The sequence below is a fragment of the Nicotiana tabacum genome, chromosome 22, assembly GCF_000715075.1.
Source record: "Nicotiana tabacum cultivar K326 chromosome 22, ASM71507v2, whole genome shotgun sequence".
NCBI lineage: Eukaryota > Viridiplantae > Streptophyta > Magnoliopsida > Solanales > Solanaceae > Nicotiana > Nicotiana tabacum.
Window position 1 is genome coordinate 14,643,316 of NC_134101.1, and position 5,900 is coordinate 14,649,215.

A 5,900-nucleotide genomic window follows, 5' to 3' on the forward strand; every position below is an offset into this window, starting at 1 on the left:
GTGCCTACTCAAATAGCTTCAAAATTTCCGGTAAAAGAAAGATGGTGCATCTGTCTCTCTTAACCATGTCTTGTTTTGTGGCCATTAATGAATATATTGTGCTTCAAGATTCATCTGCCTCTATCTTACTTTAGTATCTCATTACATCTTCCTAAACGGGATGCATGCATATGTTAAGTGTAGCCGTAGTTATAATCATGATTATCAAAAAGCTTCACTTCCGTATACGTTGAACAAAGTTCAGAATCGTTAATTAACAGAGAATCAAACCTTTTCAATGCCAGAGAAGTTTTACTAATATCCTTTTAACGGCTGTGATGTGACCGTGTATATAATCTTGTAGCTAACTCAAACTTTAGCATCGACTCTTTGATATATTATAAGAATTCGAGAAAAAAGCTGTACCCATTTCAAGGAAACAAATAAACACACACACACACACACATAAAGAAAAAAAAACGGAGGAATAATTATTTCAAGGAAGGGAGAGTTGCTTACCTGAAGAAGAGTGGTGAAATTAACCTTCAGAAGTGAAGAAGCTTGGTTTACTTCTTTTCAGTCAACATTTACCCATTCATCTTTTTTGCTCTTTTTCATCTCCGCAATGACAGCTGCTGAACAATCCTATATATACATCTTAATATATATATATATATATATATATATATATATATATATATATATATATAATTTAATGAGCATCATTTTTAAAAAAATTAGACAAGTGAGGATGTGAAATGAAAAAAATGAGAACTAAAAAAAATTGAATGAATTTAATGTTATTGCATTACAACTGAAATGAGAAAACTTATAAAACATACTTCGTTTATCCCAACTTATGTGACTCCTTTTTTTTATTCAGTCCCTTTCTATATTTGGTAAAAATTTAACTTTAGATTTTTCTTTATACCCTTAATGAGATGATTTCTATCCCACAAATTTCTATGATTAATTTTAGATTATAAGTTTTAAAAGTCTTCCTTTATTTGATAAACTTCATGTTAAGTCAAACACTTTCATATAAATTGAGACGGAGAGAGTATAATTTATGTAAGGAAAATAAATAATAAGTTAAATTATTAGATATAGTTACGTGATTAACTAATAAATAGAGAAATATAATTTAGTAAAAACGTAAAATAAGATTGACAGAAAACTATTTTGGTTATGTTAATTAGAAGAAAAAATTGAGTTATAAAAAATTAATATGACCAAAAAAAACTATTAATAATAAAAAGAAATAATTATATAAATAATATACAGTTATAGAGAGAGAAATAGTAATTGAGAGGACCTTAGATTTTTGGGTGCTTTAGGGTCTGGCCCCTGCAGCTGATGAACATATTCTTGATGCTATTTCAGGCTAGAGCAGGCCGGTGAAGACGGAAAAAGCAAAAGCCAAGTGGAAGTGTGAAAAACTTAATTGAAATGTCACAATCTGAGAAACAAAAAAATTGGCGGAATGTTAGCCGGTCCATTTGTGTGGACAGGAATTTGTGTAGTGGCCGTCTTACTTTCAAGCTTGAACTAGTAATTAATGAAGTGATAAAAGTTATAAAATTAATTCAAATTTCAGCAGAAATAAAGAAAATTAATATAGTGATTTCTTTTCAGCAAAATTATTCATTATTTATACCTATAACAAAATGATATATATTATACTTAACAAAACAATCCAAATGCATCCAAACTTAACCTAATAAGTAGTACATTAATACAAGAAATTCAGAATTAGTAGTAGTATTAAACATTTGAGCATGTTAGGGAAGAGAGATCTTGGAGATTTGTGCGAAAGGGAAAGAAAAAAAAAAGGCAAAAAGGAGGATGTCGAGTTGTCAAAAGTCATAATACAGGAAGCTTATCCAAACAGTTGCAGAGTCTGCTATTGGCTATATTCCACGGTCCAATACATGCTATATGTAGGCCTCCATACAGTCAGCTTGAGTTCTATGACCAAAGATTTTCAGCAAACTATAAAAAAGATGGTGTAAATGGTGGATGGAAGGGTGATTAATAGCTTCATTTGCCAAACTTCTAAAATCTCCTTATTTTTGAGTAATATTTTTTAAAAAGTACTAATATTTATGAGAATCGATTTATATTTGACTAATTAATTTAAAAAATATTTTTGAGCAATAATTAATATTTGGACAAACTTTTAAAAACTGATTCTAAGTGTATTTTTCTAAAAACGTGCCTCTGAGAAAACTGCTTTCAAAGAGAAGCTACATTTTTCTACTTCTCAAAATCTGTTTCTGGTTCTCCTCAAAAGAACTTTTTTTTTCCTTCTACAAAATTGGCCAAACATCTCAATTTTTGAACAAAAGCACTTTTGGCCCAAAATAAAACTTGACCGAACAGGCTATATTAAGGTAAATGTCTAAAAGGGCAAGCGTCTTTGATGAATATAATTCGTATACAAAATTCCAGTTCTAGTTAAATAAATACTCCCTTCATTTATAACAACAACATTATACTCAATATGGTCTCATAAATAGGGTATGAGAAAGGTAATGAATACATAGACTTTATCTGTATTTCATGCGGATAAAGAAATTATATATGATGAATTTTCGGCTCAAGCAAAGCATGTAAAAATACTCCCTCCATTCTATGTGGGCAATGTTGTTTTAGTTTGTTTCAAGAATAATAACTTTTAAAATTTGAAATAATTCAACTTAACGTTTACATGTTATGTTTAATGAAAAGATCTTTCGATCGTACAAATGTTCTAAAAGGTTTAACAATATGTTTCAAAAATTTTATAGTTATATAAATATTATAATATATTTATAATCATAAATTTAGAAGTTTTATTATGATATATATTAGAAGGTTTAATATATACTTTTTTTTTTCTTCAAAAGTATTTTTCGAAAAAGTACTTTTACATAGTCGAAGTTTGTATTTGACCAATTCATTTGGATAGTACCTTTTGTAAGCAAATTGTGTTAGGCCAATCTTTCAAATAGTACTTTTGAGTATCAAATTACGAAAAATGACAGTAAAGATTTAATTTGTAATTGGTACTATTTAAAATGAGATATGAATTTAAATATTTATTATTAAAAAAATCAACTAAAATATAAAACATAAAGTAACAATATAAATTAAAGATTTTAATTAATATAAAATATAGTTATTCCAAAGAAACAATATTGGATACCTAGTATTACTTATTACTTACATGATAATTTAAATATATCAAAATATATCATTCAATATAAATTAAAAATTTATTCCTATAAATTACTATATAAAAGAAAAGATTTATTTATAATGGAGAGAATATTTTGAAGAGGAATAGGAGAAAGAGGATAAAAGAATGATGGAAATAAAAAAGAGAAGAAAGGTATGGTAGAAAGAAAAGGAGAAGAAAAAATTTATATTAATAAAGGATAATTTAAAAAATATAAATTTATTACAATGATATTTTTGTTATGAATAAATTAATTTTATGTTTCTGCTTCAACTTTTTGAAAGACGCTAAAATTTTAAAAACTATTTCTGTTATGGCTCAAAAATACTTTTCATCCGAGCCAAACATATTTTCCAAGAAGCTTGGCCAAAGATGCTCTAAATTTTGCCACATAAATATTGAAGTGAACAAGATATACGGAGGTGGTCCTATAACCTATTTTCTCTCTCTGTCTCTCATATTGTCAGATATTAGGGGCGACCAATAGTCAAAATCAGTTGTGGGGTGGGGTATAAATTTCCATTATCTCTATCTGGAAGCAACTATATGTTTGTCTCCTTAACCACCATTCATAGGTATTAATAGCCGGTCTGGCAAGGCACCAGAAAAAATTACCTTATTTTGGGAATTGATTTTTTTTAAAAGTATTTTTTTTTCAAGTGTTTTTTTTTAAGTATGTTTTGTGAAAAGTATTTTATATTTAATTAATTAATTTAAAAAGTATTTTAAGTAGCAATTAGTGTTTGACCAATTTTTAAAAAAGTATTTCTAAGTGTATTTTTTTCAAAAATACTTCTCAAAAAATTATTTTTTGAAGAAACTAATTATTTCTGTTTCTCCAAAAGTGCTTCTGCATCTCCTCAGAAGTACTTTTTTTTTCCTAAAAGCTTGGCCAAATACTTAAAATTTGGAAAAAAATACTTTCTTTTGAAAAAATAATATTTTTGAACTTGGAAAAACTTGGCCCTAACGGGCTATAAATCTGAACAAGGGGCAAATCACAAATGCATCCTATTTCCAGTTTTCTTTCTTCTTTTTCCCATAAACGTCTCTATTAATCCTATGAATGTCAAGCGGACAGCTAAACGTATCATAACTCGGTACGCAAGGAAACATCTGTTCGGGTTTTATTTTAAGATGTAATATTCTTAAAATGAGGGTGAATGGGAAATGGAGAGAAAATGAAATTTTGAGTAAAATTTTAAGTTTCCCCCTCTTAACAATGAGACATTGTCCCATATTGGAAGTGGAAGACATTTTTGGTGGGTATATATATAATTGCTCTTCTTGTAGCTCTTAAAGAGTTAAGAAGAAAGCAAGCCTCGCGCCGTCGTCGTCGTCGCTCGCTCGCTCGGCTTCGGCTTCGGCTTCGGCTTCGGTCAAATGATTGATTGATTAATTTTTTGGACCAAATTTATTTGTTAATAGTAAATATTAACGTAAGATTATCCGTAATTGTAAACGGATATTTTTCAATCCGTGTAATGGTCTTCCCACCATGAAGTGCTTGCTCCACAAACATGAAGTGCTTGCTCCACAAACATGTAATGCTTGCTCCACCATGAAGGGTGGACGTTTGGTCTTGCACTCCTTTTTGGCGCAAATGTTGAAGAAATATACAAAACTCAACATACAATTCGCTCAACAAATTGGCTATACATTGCATTCCTTCCTCTCAGAACTTCCATACGTTTTTCTGAGTATATACTCCTTCGTTCTGCATTGTTTTTTAACTTCAAACAAAGCAACTGTAAGTGTGATTTGCTACCGAACTTTGTGTTCGCCGAAACACTGGGGTTTGAAGTACCGCTACACCAGTGTGTTATTCGTTCTATCCTGGGAGGAAATAATCCATTACCTTGGGTACTAGGAGGGGATTAAATTCCTTAAGAAAACACTGTGAATTCAGTGGGCTCGAATTTATTATTATTGTTTCATTACGTTAACTTATATTTTGCAGAATTAATATTTACAAATACAGCAATATTGACCGGGAATAACAATCTTAAGGAATTTAATATTTATTTCTGTACTTGTGTTATTCTTATTATTCTGCAAACTAAAACCTTTGTGGTTTGTGTACTCCCGTTTTGGAGAGTTAAGCCTTCGTGGCGTTTTGTTGGATATTAAAATCTACGTGATTTTTACTCCAGTTTGAAAACGTGTATTAAACGTTTGTTTGTGTCATTCTTTTCTGAAAAAGATGATGACTGAAAACGAAAACCAAGCTGTTCCGATGGCGACTGCCAACGCAACGACAAGCCGAACACCGGCGTTGGCACCGGCAGAAAAACCCGGAAAATTTTCCGGGATTGATTTCAAACGCTGGCAGCAGAAGATGTTCTTCTATTTAACTACGTTATGTCTACAGAAGTTCATCAAGGAAGATGTTCCTGATCTGCCGGATAAAACTCCAGATAATGAACGCTTTCTCGTGATTGAAGCGTGGAAGCATTCTGATTTTTTATGCAAGAATTATATTCTTAGCGGACTGGACGATAATCTGTATAATGTATACAGTAGCATGGAGACATCCAAAGAATTGTGGAATGCGCTTGAAAAGAAATATAAGACTGAAGATGCCGGGATGAAGAAATTCGTTGCCGCAAAATTTCTGGACTACAAAATGATAGATAGCAAGTCTGTTATTACTCAAGTCCAGGAATTGCAAGTGATTATTCATGATCTACTTGCTGAAGGT